Below are 16,584 nucleotides of genomic sequence, written 5' to 3' on the forward strand. Positions count from 1 at the left end.
GCTGTACTCAGCCTGCCTGGAATCTTACTTTGCACCATGCAGACAGGGGAAGAAGAGACTTGTTTGCTAATTAGTGTTATGATTTGAGATGCACAGCTGTAATGAAGCATGAAATGGCAGTCAGAAGTAATATTCCTGCAACCCTTGTATGTCAGCCTGATGGGATGGCTGCACTTTGTCAATATCAGCAGGTAAAAAGTCTCAGAAGCAAACCACTAGATCAAGTGAGAAAGGGTTATTTAATAGAGGGCAATTAAAGAGAGTGATGGTCTTAATTACACATGCAAGTGCAGAAACTAGTAAGGCTTTTAGTACTGTGGTGACAAGACTTCTTAGTCTGCATTAGATTCTGACTGTTAAGTATGCTGCACAGGAAACACATTAATTCAGAGCATCAAAAAGCATGTGAAAATCCCCACCACAAAATAGCAAAGGTGAGAACCTCACCAATCTGATCTGCTTAGTGAATTGCATTTTGGGAAGTATTGTTGAGTTCTCCAGAGGATATGATACCTCTGTTTCTTAAACACATTGAAGTGCCAAACTGCACATGAGTGGTTTGCAGCTTCAAGAACAACGTTTGAAGTTGGTTGGAAGTAGTAGCGGTATCTTTTCCATGACATTCTATTTTAGACATGTATTTTGAGAGACTTTTTGAAGTGAGATTAGATAGGAAAAGTTGTGGTATTCAAAGAGCATAAAAAGTCATAGAGAACAAATAGGTCTTGCGCTGTCTGTAACACATGGGCATAGAGTGCTTCTAATTCTCTTTCTACTTCCCTTAGCTGCATCACTACTTTGTAGCAGTCAAGGCTTGATGCACATCAGCTTTACTGCACTCTGTTGCATTCCTGTTTCCACGCCGAGGAAACATGAGCAGTGTGCTCCACTGGAGAGCACAGTCTGACACTGGCTGGTTTTGATGGCAAGATCTCTGGGGACATGTGCCTTCACTAATCAGTAGGTAGGTGTAGTTAAAACCTTTATGGCTAACAGTGAGAGCTGCTTTCAGAAGTAGCACAGCAAAAGAGCACAGAGGGAAGCATGGACTCAGGTTATTGCTACTGGTTATCTGGAGGTGTATCTTTATTGTTGTATTTTTTTTTGTTACTTCATAGAAGAATACTTTGAAATCAGTCTTACTATTCTAGCATACACAGCTTTGAAGGAAAAAATTCTCTGAATTATTTACTATTCTTCTATGCAATTATAAATAGAAATTTTGCATAGACTCCCTTTATAAGAGGTGCCAGATCCTGAAATTCATAGACCTGAGCCTTGAAAGAAGTCATGCTATGCAGTGATTATTTCTGACTCAGAATCTATGTGCTCATTTGTCCTTATTCTAATATACCCCCCACATTTCCAGTTGTCTTCCTGAATTGTAAGTGGCTTTACCAAGTCTGCTCTCTGACATGCTGGGTATTTCTTCCTGACTTCCATTTGATTCAGTTGTGCCTGATATTCTCACTATTAATCTTGTCTGTACAGAGACCCACCTGCAGCTGAAAGCCATGACAGAGCAGTTCATTCCACTTCATTAAAAGCCGTTTTTGTTTGTTTTTTTCCTCTATCCCTTCAGTAATTGACAATTTTACAGTCTCCTCTAAGATGATGTTTCATTAGTAACATATTATCATATAAGAGGATTTGTTAAACTTCCTGTTATTGCACATGATATATGACATATTTGACTTTTTTATGTGATATGAATCTATAAATAAATATTACTATATTCTTATTATGTGTAGCTGTGGAAAAACTGTAGGATGGCATCAGTCTACTCTCAACTCATACCTAAACTACACTTTTAACTAAAATAGGTTTTGTAGTTCTGCATTAGAGTTTGGTAATTACCACAGGAAATCATAGCAGTAGTTTGTTGTGTGTTCTTCTCCTGACTCCTACTGACTGAACTTGTTTGGCCACCTCTGTTCAAGGCAGATGCATCCAACTTGTAGGCTCTACACGTGGCCTGTACAGCTAGTAATGCAGTCCCACAAGATAATAAACATCTAACATCATTATGTGATCTTCAGTAATATTTCTTTATGAGTTGCTGGCACATATCTCGAGTGTGGATTGGGTGGGTGACAATGGAACACTGTGGACGGGAGTGCATAGTGCAGTGCTAACTCCATGTTTCACTCCTACCACACAGACTCAGACCAAAACCCACCTGTATTACACATTACATGTGGTTGGTAAGTAGAACGCAGTCATTACTGATAATGATATTTCAAACTACCTACACATGTATCTGTACCTATTGAAGATGCAGTTTTTTGTTCGTAAGTAGGCATGTAAATTTTCTTATTTAATAATTAATCTTAGGCTTGTGTTACTTTGTAAAATAATGTAATAAGCTAACACGTTTACTGCAGAAGAAATGGAGTGTAGAGAGTTGCAATCAGATATTCAATTCAAAAATTTGATCCTGTCTCTTTACTGATTTTAATCAGCCCTATCTTATATCTCCTGCTTCACAATGAAGCATTCATGCTTCAAAATCACTTATTTATGTCATTGCTTTTTGGCAGTACGTATGCTTATGAACAACTGTTTTTTAAGGATGAAACACAAGAAGAATATAATTAAATTAAAAGTCTTTGACAAATTCCTTGAAAAGTCACTAAGAATTGCAGCCACTTCCACCGAGCCAGACACTGATACAATAGTTTCTCAAAAAACGAGCTCAAATATCCCACTAGTTTTCTGCTTTTGTTACCCTCTCTCTTTTTTTTTTTTTTTTTTTTTGTTTCAATGAAAAAATACTAAAAAATGTGAGAAGTTTTGTCACTTACCTACCTATAGTAAGTATATTTATATGCAGCTCAAGACTTTGCTTCTTCTCTCAATGCAGCCCATGTAAGCGAAAAGTTTGGACACCCATCATTCAGGGCAAGCTGCAGAAGCTAGCTATAATGTAACCATGTTTATAAATATTTTTAAAGATCAAACTTTTATTTTCCTTGAAATATATTTCTTTAAAAAATCAAGCAAGCAAACAAACAAACAAACAAAAAACCTGATTTGCCGTATTACATTTATTAATTTTCTCTGCTCCAGTCCTTAAAAAAATTATTTTTGGTTTAAAATCTATGTATTTTTTTAATTTAGCACTATATGTGATGCATCTGATTCCTGAACATACACGTGGAAATCAAATGCTGGTTTAATAGTACCTGAATAGGTCTAGGTCAAAACACTTTGAGTTTGAATTCTTAGAAATAAGTTGTGTTGCACAATTCACATTTTCTCTGCTAATAGATGTAGAAGTGAAATTGGAACTTTAGATATTTAGAAAATTCTGTTTGAGATTTACTCCACCTGTGCTGTTTTGTAAGCTTTTCTGTTAAGATTTGAGTAACAAAATTTGGCTGTGGACGTAGGTGTAGCTTCAGCTTAGTTCATCACATAACTAGCATTCTCTCTCTTTTCATCAAAGGAGCACTTCAGAAATATGACAATTGATACAACAAAACAAAATAATTTGTTGTTTGAAAGAAGCAAATCTAAAAAGAAAGTAGCTGTAGAGACCATAATTTAAGATATGCTAGCTGTCTAATCCAAAATATTAATTTGAATGTTCCTAAGAAATCATGCCATGAGATGAACTTCTTTTTATGAATGATCAACACAAAACACTTACAAATAAAACTAAAAACAGAATTTCCAATGGGACATGGGAGCTTGATGATATGACAGGAAAAAAAAGAAGTGTAAAACATGATTTATGAACTTCTATTTATAGCTTGAATACTTCATGCTATCTAGATGATAAGAGACCCCAAAGGAAAGAAAGAAAAATCTTCTATTAAAACCCAATATTTGATTCTCTCTGTGTAGAAAAACATGCCTCTGAAAAACTAGTCTTATTATTCATATTTCAATTCTGTAATGCAGACTAACATAAAGAAGAAACTGCTTGTTGTTATCACCTCTGATAGAAAACCATGAATTTTAAATTTAGTGTTGTCTTTGTACACGTATCTCTTCCTGTGTATATTTGTCCATTAGTCAAGATCATTTTCTAGAATAAAGTCAAGAAAAAATAAAATAATCTTTCAGTTAAGTAAAAAACCACATACTGTCTGAAAATAGATTTTAAAAACATTACATTCCCAATTCAGAGTGTATTTCAAATACTTTTGGATGACATGTTCCCATAGACTTGTGAAAAAAGAAGTTGTCATCTCAGTCTTTGAGTGTACAAGGTCAAGATGAACTTATTTTTTGCTCATGAAATTTACTCAGCATCATTAACCAAATTAAGTTTTCCAGTTCTGTTCCTCACGATTGTCTTTTGGAAAAGGTGTATGAGTTACATTGCTTCTGTGATCAAGGAAAAATCTCTGTTAATTTTTTTCTCTTTTTAATGATATCCATTTAATGCAGAAAAAAACCCAACAAACTTGCTAATTCTGAATTTCAACATATTCTACTTAAATACATTTTTTATACAGGATAGGAAATGCTGTTGTAACTCTTGCAATAGTTTTAAGGAAGTTTTACAATGCACCAGAATAGTCAGAAAGCATCATTCTGCTGGTGATGCTTTATTGAATACTGCCCAGAGTGCTTTCAGTCTTCCTTGCTTCTAGTGAGTGCTGCTGATGCAAGGTATGCACCAGTACCTTGAGGATATATATATATATATTTTTTTTTTTTGCCAAGCTGCTTCCCAACAGCTTTCCCTACTGTAAGGGGAGAAAGTAATGCACGGGGATATTCTTTCCCAGGTGCAGGACTTTGCATTTCCCTTTATTGGAAGGAAAATTCTTTGCAGGACTTGACATTCCCCTTTGTTCTTGAGACCTCAGTCCATTTTTATCAACATCTCAAAGGGTCATTCAATGGTAGTACAATCATCTGATCTATTAATCATTCTGCCCAATTTTATGTTGTCTGCAAACTCGTTGAAAGTGCACTCTCTGCTGTCATCCATGTCACTAAGCAAGATGTTAAAACACAGCTTTCCGAAGATTGTGTAAGAGTGGCCTCACAATGGTGTGGGACCGGTCATTCAGTAGTTGTGGGTGCATCCCGTCACATCCCATAGACTTATGTTTCTTCTGTTTGTTTAAATGTCGCCTAACGTGACCCTACTCCACTGAGGGCAAGTCTACCTTGTACAGGGCTTTTGCACTGCTCTCAGAGACTAGGGATTACTGAATGCCAGTCTCACCAGTAAACACTAAGTCAATTATTGCATTGAGTATTCTGGCCTTGTGTGTGTCCTTTATCACCAGGTCCCCAGCCCTGTTCTGGAACAAGCCCTTTTTTACCCCAGTGTCCCTTTTACTGTTGATATACTTGTAGAAGCCTGCAAATACTTCTACTGGAGGCCGTGCAGCTAGGACTTTTTAATAATGTGTGTTTTTTCCTGTGAAATCTTCTAGGTCATTTATCTTCCAGGCCACTACGTTTTACTTCCTCTGACTCCAGGCCTGGCAGGTGCTATCAGTGAGGCAGTTTCATAGGGGGAAAATTGGATTTGGATACTGGTGAGGAAAAGTATGCTTTACACTACTTTGGTTCTGTATTTTTTGGCTTTGACAGATAGAAATTCTCTTCCGCGATTTTTGTGCAGGCTTTAGTTATGTTTACGTTAGTGAGGTATTTTGGAGCTGCTTAGAAATTAATCCCTTGACTGACAATGCCATTTACTGAGAGTAGCCTTGTTTTCCAAAGTGATCTTGGTATGTTTGGACTAGGTTCTTTTTGGAGAAAAATAAACAAAAGCTCTCTAAAAAAATTCTCCAGCACCTAATGGGGAAATTAGGACACAAGCCTACAGAGTACACTGTGTCATGATTGAACCCTCTAGGACACACCACAGTGTTTTACCTTCAGAAAGCTCTGTATCACGTCTAGTCAAAACACTCTGCTTGGAAGATAAAATCCAATCTGAAGTAAACTCCAAGCATCTCCTGTAATGAATATGTGAGAGGCCTCAGCACAGCCAGCTTCAATCTACTGATCTACACATATACTCTAAATTGCTTGCTAAATTCAGCCTAGCTGTTGGAGAAATTATAAATAAGTCACAGTAATAAAAAGAAGCCAGTGAGATACTCTGGGGCTCATTAGAACAGAGATGTGTAATAAAGGCTGCGGAACATGCTTTTTGTTTCCTATCTCAGCTCAGGAACTACAAATAATGAGAGAACTTTAGAACTAAAGTTAAGAGACATTTACCAGTTTGCTAGACTCTGATTCCTGTTTTGCTGATTTTTTTACAGAAACAAATTGATGAAACATACCAGCCTTATTCCACTTCTTTTTTTCCCAGTCGAAGTTGACATGAGTAGGAATATTGTCAGAAAATCAAAACCCTTTATTTATAGACTTTTTAATTTGATTTTTTTTTTTTCCAAAGATGTGTAGCAGGAAAGCATTTCACATGATTGTTAGAGTAATACAGATGGATTGTGCTGCATCAACCTGTGGCCAAAATATGATGATGAGTAAAGTTTTATGTATGTGAGTTATTCACAAATCTGTACATTGATTTATATTCAGTTGAAGAAGCAGAGTGATTGAGAGGAAATGCCAGTGGAGCTATGACTTAAGAAAATCCATCCCGTCATTAAAGTATGTCTTCTCCGTTCATTTCCCCTACCACAAAAAGTCTGTAAAATACTGATCTCTGGAGATAAATATCATGATTAATTTGTATTCCTCTAATTTGAAAGCAGCATATATATTCACAGGAAATAATTTCACACATCTGATATTGTGAATATATTTTAGTAACTTACTAATGTTCACACACATGTATATTCAGTCATTATATTTTATATTGGCAATAATGATATTATTACTATGTGTAGTCTAAATAAGTGGTTTGAAGGATTTTATTTTCTTTTAAAAAGATAACTTAGGGTAAACACAGACCCTGCTGTTCTAAAAACAAATAAAGTGAAATATTACAGGATGGGGAAACAAATAAGCTCATGTTATTTTATCTTAAATTAAATCAGAACAAAATGGTCCTTCCATCACTGCCTCCAATATGTTATAGACGATTACAGTATTGCCTAGGAAGGATGACCCTGCAAGCAGGCATAGGCATTCAGGAACATTTTCTCAAACCTTGCTTATTTCTCTAGAATTAATAGCCAAGCCATCTCCTTCCCTATCCCACACTTTCATCCTATCTTGATGGAATTCTGTCCAAAACCTTCATTGATCTAGAAAAAAAGAAACTACCATTTTCAAAACCAGCCACTTTGATATTTTCATATAGGATAATAAGAGATTTCCTGTACTTAATGCCTCCCTGAAAAATCCATCTCCTTGAGATGTAATGGCATTGTATACTATTTTTTCTGTGTGCTCTAAAAGAATTGATATCAGGCAGCTCTTTATTTCTCTATTCATTGCTCCTTTAATTTTCTGTTGCTTTCCTCTAATGTATTAAATTATACTTTCCTGTTTTATTTGTCAATAGGTATAACTTCTGTCTCAGGTACTTTGTAAGCCACGAACAGATTTCCTAGATTTTAAGAAATATTTTGGTGATGCATCACTGTAATTTAATACTCTTTATCTTAGTCCTATCTATGTTATTGATTTATTAAGTTACATGAGTTTTTGTTCTCATCTATCTTTTCCTAAGCTTACTAAAGTTCTTTTTTCCTTTATTTTCTGGGTTTTATTTTGTTGGGGTTTTTTTGATAGTGGTTTGTTTTGTTGAATTAATGTATTACACATATTAATACTTACACCGGCTACAGTGGGTGGCTAGTTAAGACCTCATTTCCAAGTGGAAAGGAATTATTTATGGCTTCAGCACAGAGCAGCAGGCAGTCCTTGCATTACAGGATAGGATAACTATCCTATACAAGACAGGTGTACCTTTGATCCTGTATTCTATTCAGCATACCAGAAATAATGAGGTAGGAGACACAAGCAGCATAAAATTGCTTTTTGCCTTGCAGTCACTACAGATAGTTGAATAGAAAAGCTGATTACGAAATAGATTACAAGTATGTAACTTTAATCTCTTTTCTTTTGCCTCTCCATATATAATACTCATACATTAGGCTTCATGCCTTCCTTCTCCTGTGGATTGCCCTTTTTTACTCTTGCTTTGCTTGTTCTGGCTCACTTTTGTTTCAAGTGCACTTCTGCAGGCAAATAAATATGGAGAAATGTAATTCTGTGAAAAATTACTTTGATAGTTTGGTGTAATAATTTTTTTGTGTGCTTCAGTTCTAATAGTGCTCTGTTCCTAAAAGCAGAGATGCTACTCTTCACAACCTTCACTGATTTCAAGTTGGCTCTAGTTAAACAGTGAGGTTCTGTCTGTAGCTTAAAAGGGATGTGTTCTGTCTATAGCTCTCTTACCAGTTCCTCTTTTGCCTTAATTTCCTGCCTTAAAATGTCACTAAAATCATTTCTGCCCTGTTATTGAACTTCTGTACTCTGTTGCACAAGTGGCTGTGTTTCAGTCACAGGCAAAGTAACTCATACATTTATGCGTTTGTGAGTCTGTATTTATTTATCTATGGATACACATACAAGTGCAGAATGTATATAAAAAGTGTCCTTTCTTTGCATGAAGTTGAAGAAAGATTTTCATGGGCTTGTTTCTGCTAAATTTTGGGACAGTTTGGATGAAACATACTTGCAAAGAAGTGAAAATTGCATTTGCAATTTTCGCTTATAGCGGCACTAAATATAAATTCAATATCACTCCTCCCCAAACCAGTTCAGCTTTCCCAGGGAGTGTTGAGATGAGAATAATGTGCAGAGCAGTACAGAAATGCCGTGGGAGTGGATAAATCTGCATGACCCTGGACATGTTCCAACTACCACTCTGAAATATGCTCCAACAGCTGCTGGCAAAGATACCATTTGCTCCTTGAAAGTCACCTATCGCAATCCTGATTCCATAGCACCATTTCATGCAGCCAGCTGCTGGAGCAACTTATGTGTAGGACATTCAGGCAGGATATAACCAGTTCTGCCTGTTTGCACGGTAACAAGAACACACGTAACTTGCAACTGGGAAACAGGCAACTTGGAAGACAAATGACAAAGATCAGAGCAGAAAAGACAAAAATTAAGTGGGGTAGTTATCAGAAAGCATATAGGAAAAGGAAAACAACATGAAAATAGATGAATATCTTAAAATAAAGAAGGCAACAATGGAGATACAGGAGGCTAGTAAGCTCTTTTAGAGCCTCCAATGAAACAAAAGTACAATTCATTTCTAATCCTCCTCATAGTAGGATTGTTCATTAATTCAGATTAAACCTTCCAAAGTAAGGACAGTCCCCTGCTCTGCTGCCAGTTTGTCTCACCTGAATTTGCTGTCAGAGTGCTCTCTCAGGCTTTCTTTTCCTAATGTTACCTGTCAATTGCCCCTTCCTCAGCTTCTAATCAAGTGGGGTTAACAGCTTCCAAAAGAGCATAAAGCCACTTCGTTACAGGTTATTGGTGTGGCAGTCCAGCAGCGTGATTGATTTTGTGACATTCCAGAAAATAGCTAACAACCATGTGGTGACAAAAAAGCTAAGTGGTGGGGCTTGTCCTATATACACAGCACTGGTGTTTCTTTTTTTCTCCCTCTGTTAGTAATATTAAATATTTCAATAATTTTTGACTTCTGTAGAAGATGAACAGAAATGCAATTCATCCTAAGTGAAGCTAGAATGTAAAAATGCCCTGTCTACGTACAACAAATTAAAGAAATGAACACATAATACATATTTCTTTTTTTTTTTTTTTTGTTTTTGTGGGAGAGTTGTTGTTTTAAACACAAGCCCACATATGTAAATATAAATAAATAAAAATAGATATACATATAAACAGTAGCAACAATAACCAACCGCTCTCTGTAAAGCTAGTAAATAAGGAAAGGAAGATAGACGGGGTTGCCATGCTTCTAACTGGAAGAAACTTGAGACTGCTGAAGGGAGGAGGGAGGTGACCTTGCAGAACAGATATTGCTTGTGGTGAGCGAAGTTACACAGGGAGAAAGTTCTGCTGTAACAGACTATTTATCTTTCTCTCAAGGTTTCTTTCTTGAAAAGTAATGTTTAGGTATTTTGTTTCTTTTTTTATGATAATCTATAAAAATATGGTGAAACTGCATTAAAAGGGTAAATAAAAATATGGAGAAGATGGATGATTTTATATATTTGTGTGTCAGCTTTGTTAGCTTACTCTCAGGATGACTTAAAGACATTTCTGAATATGTGAAGAATTTATAGGATTTGAACTTATGTAATATGAAAGAAATTATCATAAATATTACAAAAATAACCACATTTTATGCTTTGAAGTATGAACTGCTACACCCAGCTGGCAGTATTCTTTTATTTCTTACTTTCTAGCAGACCAATTAGGCAGGTTTTTTTTAAAAGGAATTCTCATCTCCTGAGCACTTTTATCAACCCACTGTGATCTGTGGACAAAGGACACGCTAGAGAAGATCACTGTCCAACAGAACTAAAATATTACTGAAAGAAAGTAATGGCAGTGCTTGAGGAATATCTTGATTGTAATTTGGAAGAAGTTTTTACCCCATATTGAGTGGAACAAATATAAAGAGTGATAGGCTTACAGTTTTGGAAGTAGAAAACATACAGAAAATCTGTTATCTGCTTTTGTCACAATGTTCAAGAAAAAAAAGAGAGATCTAAATTCTACAGAAATATAGCCTATGTCCAGACAATGCAGGATTGTAAAAGATGTTCCGAATTACTTACACTGAAATTATGTGTCAACAGGGATCCTGCAACATCTGCATGCCGTTTTTCAGTGAAATTTATTTAAGACAGAATTCTTATGCTTCAGGACTATTAAGTAAGAAGATTAAACAAGCTTTGTCTCATACTAGTATGAAGTTTAGTTGGCTGTTATGGGTAAACCTGGGCAATCCATTTAAATAGCTTTAAACTGATTTAAAACATCCTTCCCACCAGCAAGAAGTATATATTTTATACTGTTCCATCATGCTTCTTTGTATTTTACAGAGAAAGATTTTATGAAAAATCTAGGAAGTGAATATAATGATGCAATCAGAGATTAAAATTTTTTTGTTTACTGAGGCCTGATTCACAGAATATATATATTTTTTTTTTGGCAGGTATACTGTATCTTTTCTTCTACCTTTCATTAATATGAAGTGGTCCATAACTCACGGTGGTCCAAGATGTTCACGTTATTAAAAGCAATTTTATCCTCTCCCTTTTCTTAGTTATCTTAGTCAAACACTAGGATTGTACCATGCCATAAAATGGACTGTATTTAATAATTTATTGTTTTCATGCTGTACATAGTAGTTCTCTCAAAAAGTAAGATTTGTTTTCAAGTGTTGCTACGTAAACTATCGTTACAAAAAAATTAAATGACTTTCAGCTGGTCTTATAGCTGAGATTTGTACTGAAAATCCAAGAGTAAGGAATATTTCAGATAGAGAAGATGCCTACCAGAGCCACAGATGAAAACTTTGTTGGTAGTATACTTAAATAGATTAAAGACTCTCAGTTTTTTGTTTGTCAGAATATAATTGACAGTGCCCTAGTCCAGAATTTTAATTCTTGTGTCTTTTGACATATTGCCACAAATGATTGTTTTAACATGCAGTAGATCCAAAGTTTATACTTAAAAAGTTTGTTCAGTGATGGATGAAGAATAAGGTGATGTCCATGTTAGAATGTTGTAATTATTTCTGTCGCGTTGTTTGGGAATATTTTTCCTCTTTCCCATTTTAAGGCAGTCATTTTATATACAGTTTCATGATTCATCTCAAGCACTTAGATTTCTTTCGTAGTTTTCATCTGTAGTGCATGTTACTTGTGGTTTTAATTCGTAGAGATGAGACTGAATCATGCTTCAAACCATAAACTTGGGACAATGAGGTAGATATGTAGCATTCTGAATTTTTGCAATATTCAAGAGATACCAAAGAATGCTTACAGAAGTTCATTCTGGTCACCTTCCTCATAAAGATACCTTGTATGGAGATTGGGTTTCAATGAATACCATTTTTTTTCCCCTGTTGAAAAAGCACACGGTAGGCTTTCCTTACAAAGTGCCTGTCAATCATAAGGCCACTAGTGTCCCTTAAGCATGTTTGACATATGTTAAATAACTTTTTGTAAAAATTATGCCTCATAAAGGGAAGGCTAATAAAATCTATGTCTTTAGACAGAAAAGGGTTGAAGGAAGGCAAGAAACCCAGAAGATGAATTTTTTTGCATTCATGCCTTTTGTTGTTGGGCTGAGACAAAATTTGATAAGATTGTTTACTTCTCTTCCACAGGGAAAAGAAAACCTCCTAGTTTATACCTGCTTCCATGAGGGGTCTAAATGTTGTTCAGCAAATGTTCATGCTTGACCTAGGCTTATAAAAAAGATTTGCTTACATGGGATGACTCTGTGCAGTCTATTCCACGTAAGTAAAGAAGAGGAAGCAGCAGCGCTCTTTGCACAATGACAGCAACTGGTGGCCTCTTTGCCATGCACCACCCCAGCTTCTCTTTTATTCTGTTTGAGTTGCTGTTTCAGCAGTTTTTTCAGTTATTTGGTTCACTTCAGCATTTGTCCTTCATTCACAACTCAGTAGACACTTAGATAGTCATACACAATACCCTCAGATAAGTGTCCTTTTGAGAGTTGTTATGATAAAATAGAAAAATGTGGATGGATAGGAATCCAGCTTCCGTGGTGCAATTTGTTAAATATTGAGAAAAAAATTGGTAATTATAGCATCATACCTGATGTTGCAGAAGATATTCCAGTCAGAAAATATCTTCTTAGGTCTTTTTTTTTTCTTTTTTCCTTTTTTTTTTTTCCCCAAATAATGAACAAAAAATTACATTAACCACTGTCTCAAAAAAAATTCATTGTTTTGATATGTTACGATTCCAGATGATGGTAGTGAAGACATTTCCATTTCCACTAACAAATACATATGTATTTGACATATTTTGTGATGCCCATTTCAGTTACAAAGGCTTGATGTCCTATCTAACTACAGCTAAGAACATGTTATAAAGTAAAGCCTTGAGCCTTGATGGGACTTTGTAGGTTGGATTTGGTTACTTGTGAAATAACTGCTCAAGAAGGCAGTGGAGAAATGATGCCAGGCAGATTCTTGGCTTGAAACTGGACCTGAAAAGAAAACAGTTAAAATAGAGAGGTTTCCTCTGTTCTATGGTGTGCATGAAAGCAGTGTTTGACAGCATAGAAAAAGGGAGCAAGGCTGGGCTGGCAGAACAATTTGAGTTGTTTTTTTAAGGGGAAGCTGCAGCAGTATTATTCACTTAGGAACAAACTATTTCAAATACACCAGAAAACTGCAGATTTTCTTCACTGTTTTGAACAGCCCAAACACAAACATAGAAAAGTGAATAGACTTTGCACTCTCCACTTAAAACATTGAAAGCTTTTCAGTGTTCTTATTTAAAAGGCTTTATTCATTACTAGTGAATAGCTACCAGCTCATCATTAGTTTCTTTCTATTCTTTTGCAGAATAATTCTTCATAGTTACACTGTACAAGGAGAACCTGTCCCACTGGTTTTAGAGGCAGGATAAAATAATGTGAACAGCAGGAGCAGTGACAGTTCAATTAGCAACACTGGCAGCTTCTTTGGAATGGGTTACGTTGCTAGAGAGAGGAACTTGCTGGCCTCAAAATCCTCTTGTGAGGAGGAAGTATGAGGTATGTAGAGTCCTTGGCAGAGTGCTGTAGAATAGCATGATGGACAGCAGAATGGGTAACCAAGCTGAGATGCTGAATGTGGAGTACAAAGCTCTTCCATATTATGGGTCTGTGCTGAAAGATCTCTCTTAACAGTAACAGCAAGTTTGCTAAGCTATATATATATACTGTTTTCTATGTCAGTACATTCATTATAAAAAGTCTGTTGTTTTTTTTTTTTTACATTTATTTTTTCTTTTAAAACTGTGGTCCTGACAGTGTGCTCTTCTTTCTAATTCTTTTTTTTTCCTTTTATTTCCTTAATTTTTCCTTTTCAATTTCTTTTTCTTTTTATTTATTTGTTTTGAAGGGTAGTGAAGTTTCTTGCATCTCTGATGTCATTATGCTTTTTACTGAATATAAAGCTGTAAATGTATAAACCATATTGCTGGAGCAACTGGTCACTAATAGATCTCCACCAGAGATTTTACTCTAAGTGTAAATAAATTTCCAGAATGTCTTTTCATGAGGAAACATGGTTTTGAACACTGGTCTCATGAAATAAAATTTATGTGCATGAATCTGCATAAATACTTCCAGACTGTGCATCCTCTATAATTAATACATTGACATTTTAAGAGGAAGAAGGGCTATCTTTGTATAAAGTCACAGTCAGTAAAAACAATTTAAGTTCTGTTTCCAGCTTCTACTTTAAATTTGCTCTGTAACACAGGATGGGTTGATTTTGTGCCTCTGGTTTTTAAGCAGTGACATGTTTAAGAAAATATTTTAAAATCCTTTGTTTTTAGGAAGTTAACTGCATTTTTTAATGTTTATAAATTATATTGATCAATATTAAAGAAGAGTTTAAAATATTATATCCCACTACTTACATGAAGAATGAAACATCTGAAAACTGAATTTCTCTAAGTAATCTAAAAATATCTGAATTTTATGTTCAGTTCTGCAGCAATAGTCTAAACTGTGGCCTACACTAGCATAATTTCAAAGAGGAACATGCTGCAGGAATTCTGCAGGTTGTAGTATTTGCTTCCATAGGAAAGGGAACTACAGGCAGTGGATAAAAATGCAAAAATATGTTGCTTTGGAGAAGAAAGGAATTTTAATTGCTTGCTTTTTACAAATACAAATTAGGTTTCTTTGATCTAATTGTCTATTTTCAGATTTTTGCATAGGTTTAATTCTGCCAAATAAGCCACAATCTGTATCTAGTTTTTATATTATTTAAGACAACATATAAACTTAATGATAGCATATTGGAGGGAGAACAGGGTGAGATTTTTATTAAAGCTTTTCTAAATTGGATATTAGCTAGACACAAATTGAGGGTTTAAAGGTAGTTTACTGTATAAACTCATACTCTAGAAGTCTGAAAGTAATTTTCAGAAATAAATACACTGCCACAAGATCGGCTCTTCTTATTGCAAACTGGAACACAGAATACAGTAGGAATATAAAATTGTATTATGATTGATTCCATACATGATGGCATTTAAGTTATGAAATTTTACAGTTGAAAGTTGCTGGAATGAATAAAATAGGCCATAAAGTATGCCATGAAAATAATTCCATTTACAGAAGTTACCACAAAGAAACTTGGACTATTTTAATTTCTAATATTTTTTCCATATTATCAATACTTTTTGATAAGTGTGAGATAAACTTACATTGAACTTCTGGAGTAGGGTTGGTCCTTGTATTGGCAACAATGTTTTATTTTTGATATGGGCTTTTGGGAAAGAAGAAAGTCCAAATAGTTCCATCAGCCCATGGGAGGTTTTATTATGCCTTCTGATTACAGGCCTGTTGCTCATTGAGTTTTTGGGATGATCAATGCTCTACTCTACAGTAGACTACTATACTGTTTTAACACCTGTGCTGATACTTATGAATAATAACAATAATTATTTTTTACCAGCTCTTGAGCAAAATAGTTAAGGTAACCAGATCATATGGTTTGACATATCATGTAATTATACAGGTAGAAATTGGGAGCTACTTGTGTTGTAAGAGCTTATTCTTTGTTAACTGAGACTTTCATCTAGTAAAATATTTGTAGTGATTTCATGGAAAGGATTCAGTTTACATACTTGCTCTAGGACAATTTGAGTTGAGATGTTCCCAGTTACCATTTCTGAGTTAATTAATTGTGACAGGGCACAGTTATCCTAAACAGATCCTAACTGTAATATAAAAGTGTAATTTTTAAAGATGCTCTCTATTTTACAAAATACAGATACAGAACATTCTGTCCTTAAAAAGTCTGTAACTAGGATAAAACAAAAGATTTCTTTGGCTATAAAAGGAGCTTCGAAACAGGAATTTTGGATTTAAGTCCTGTTATGTAATCAACACTTTATTTCTTCCTCTAGAAAACTGTAGTATCAGGGCTTCTGGTTTCACAATTCCATTAACATACTCAAGGTTTACTCACTGCAAGGCTTTCCCCTGTTAGCTATTACAGCTATTATATGTATCATACTGCTAAATTAACAGTTGTGTTTAGGTATCTTTGTCTCAAAAGAGGTCAAACAATTTGCTATGTATGTAACAGAACAGTTTGCTATGTATATATCTCTTACAAAGACTTACTTCAAAAGTAAGCTTGTTTATGCAAGCTGCTTTATGTTGACCTCCATGCCTTGTCTATCTGATTAGTTCATCTTCTGGGTGATTAATAAGCTGCCATCTAGGCTCATGTGATCCCTCATGCTCCTGAAGACATGTTCCAGCAAATTTGATCAGGGATATTCTCAGAGTCCTTTTCAAGATGATGTGCAGATATTTCCACCGTGTTGAGGAATTAGTCCCTGGAGATGTTCAAGAAACATTTAGGTGTTGTACTAAGGGAAACAGTTTAGTGGGGAAATACTGGTGGTAGGTGGACAGTTGGACTAG

The 16,584-nt window shown here is 35.2% G+C and overlaps 1 long non-coding RNA gene across 1 annotated transcript in view; it reads left to right on the forward strand.

Moving 5' to 3' along the window:
* LOC149919970 (uncharacterized) overlaps positions 1-13,792 on the forward strand; it is a 32,264-nt gene extending 18,472 nt beyond the window's left edge. Inside the window, exon 3 of the long non-coding RNA XR_016471672.1 lies at positions 13,496-13,792. This is a non-coding gene — a long non-coding RNA (uncharacterized LOC149919970). The remainder of the gene's footprint in view (positions 1-13,495) is intronic.
* The last annotated feature ends 2,792 nt before the right edge of the window (positions 13,793-16,584 follow it).

Source organism: Phasianus colchicus, chromosome 1 (assembly GCF_987193195.1).
Source record: "Phasianus colchicus chromosome 1, bPhaCol1.hap1.1, whole genome shotgun sequence".
In the NCBI taxonomy this organism is placed as follows: Eukaryota; Metazoa; Chordata; class Aves; order Galliformes; family Phasianidae; genus Phasianus; species Phasianus colchicus.